This window comes from Arachis duranensis, chromosome 2 (assembly GCF_000817695.3).
Source record: "Arachis duranensis cultivar V14167 chromosome 2, aradu.V14167.gnm2.J7QH, whole genome shotgun sequence".
NCBI classification, from domain to species: Eukaryota; Viridiplantae; Streptophyta; class Magnoliopsida; order Fabales; family Fabaceae; genus Arachis; species Arachis duranensis.
Window position 1 is genome coordinate 51,766,084 of NC_029773.3, and position 2,691 is coordinate 51,768,774.

Here is a 2,691-nt window from a genome sequence, read left to right on the forward strand (position 1 = left end):
AGTTGAAAAAGATATTAAAATCAAATTTGAAAAGATAAGAAGATAAGAAGTTAGACAAGATATTTTAAAATCAAATTTTTGAAAAAAAGATATAATTTGAAAAAGATAAGATAAAAGATAACAAGATTTAATTCAAAAATTTTAAAATTACTTACTTCACTAACAAGAAACTACAAGATTCTAGAACTTAAAGATTGAACCTTTCTTAACACGAAAGTAACAAACTTCAAATTTTTGAATCAATCACATTAATTGTTAGCTAATTTTCGAAAAACAAGAAAGTAACAAGCTTCAAATTTTTGAATCAATCACATTAATTGTTAGTAAAGCCTTTGAAAATCATGAATTAAAGATCAGAAAAAGATTTTAAAATTCAATTTAAAAAAAATTCGAAGAATAGTGAGAAAAATGAAAAAGATTTGATTTTTGAAAAAGATTTTGAAAAGATAAGATTTTTAAATTTGAAAATTTGACTTGACTTGTAAGAAACAACTAATTTTAAAAATTTTTGACTAAATCAACTCAAATTTTTGAAAATTATGAGAAAATTAAGGAAAAGATATTTTTTGATTTTTTTGAATTTTTAATGATGAGAGAGAAAAACATAAAAATGACCCAAAACATGAAAATTTTGGATCAAACACATGATGCATGCAAGAACACTATGAATGTCAAGATAAACACCAAGAACACCTTGAAGATCATGATGAACATCAAGAACATATTTTTGAAAAAATTTTTGATGCAAAGAAAACATGCAAGACACCAAACTTAGAAATCTTTAATGCTTAGAAAATATGAATGCAAAGATGTACATGAAAAACAAAAAAAGACACAAAACAAGAAATCATCAAGATCAAACAAGAAGACTTACCAAGAACAATTTGAAGTTCATGAAGAACACCATGAATGCATGAATTTTTTGAAAAAATGCAAGAACAATATGAATATGCAATTGACACCAAACTTAAAAATTGACTCAAGACTCAAACAAGAAACACAAAATATTTTTGGTTTTTATGATTTTATGATTTTTTGGTATTTTCTTTATTTATTTTCGAAAAAAAAGGAAAAAAATTTTTTGAAAACAAAACAAAAAGAAAATTACCTAATCTGAGCAACAAGATGAACCGTCAGTTGTCCATACTCGAACAATTAATTAATATTAAACAGAAAATAAAATAGGATAGAAATACTTATGTAAATTAATGGTGGGAATTTCAGATAAGCGTATGGAGATACTGTGCCCTTTCTTTTTCTACTTTCCTACTTATTCCTTCAATCCTTCTTACTCCTTTCCATGGCAAGCTGTATGTAGGGCATCACTGTTGTCAATGGCTACATCCCATCCTCTCAGTGAAAATGGTCCAAATGCTCTGTCACAGCAAGGCTAATCATCTGTCGGTTCTCAATCAGGTTGGAATAGAATCCCGTGATTCTTTTGCGTCTGTCACTAACGCCCAGCCTTCAGGAGTTTGAAGCTCGTCACAGTCATTCAATCCCGGAATCCTACTCGGAATACCATAGACAAGGTTAGACTTTCCGGATTTCCATGAATGCTGCCATCAATTCTAGCTTATACCACGAAGATTCTGATTAAGGAATCCAAGAGATATGCGCCCGGACTAAGGTAGAACGGAAGTGGTTGTCAATCACGCGCGTTCATAGGTGAGAATGATGATGAGTGTCACGGATCATCACATTCATCAAGTTGAAGTGCAACGAATATCTTAGAACAAGAATAAATCGAATTGAATAGAAAATAGTAGTAATTGCATTGAAACTTGAGGTACAGCAGAGCTCCACACCCTTAATCTATGGTGTGTAGAAACTCCACCGTTGAAAATACATAAGTGAAAGGTCCAGGCATGGCCGAATGGCCAGCCCCCAAACGTGATCACAGGATCAAAAATACAATCCAAGATGAAAATACAATAGTAAAATGTCCTATTTATAATAAACTAGCTACTTAGGGTTTACAGAAGTAAGTAATTGATGCAGAGCTTGGTGTGTGCTTGGGCTGAGCTTGAATGTTACACGTGAAGAGGCTTTTATTGGAGTTGAACACAAAGTTGTAACGTGTTTCTAGCGTTCAACTCTGGTTCGTGACATGTTTCTCAAGTTTGACTCCAGGATGCAGCATGGAACTGGTGTTGAGCGCCAGTTTATGTCATCTAATTACGAATAAAGTATGGACTATTATATATTGTTGGAAAGCTCTGGATGTCTACTTTCCAACGCCATTGAGAGAGCGCCATTTAGAGTTATTTAGCTCAAGAAAATCCATTTTGAGTACAGGGAGGTCAGATTCCAACAGCATCAGCAGTCCTTTGTTAGCCTCCTATCAGAGTTTTGCTCTGGTCCCTCAATTTCAGCCAGAAAATACCTGAAATCACAGAAAAACACATAAACTCATAGTAAAATCCAGAAATGTGAATTTAGCATAAAAACTAATGAAAACATCTCTAAAAGTAACTAGATCATACTAAAAACTTCCTAAAAACAATAACAAAAAGCGTATAAATTATCCGCTCATCAACAACATCCATCAAGAAATTGCCCACTCAAAGAGAGAGTTCAAATCACATGGTGGCTAGCTACAACATGCAATTCAAAAGAGTCACAAGCTCGAAGGCGATTCTCATCATTTGGTATTTTCAAAAGGTAAGCATGAAGAACTCAAAACCAAGT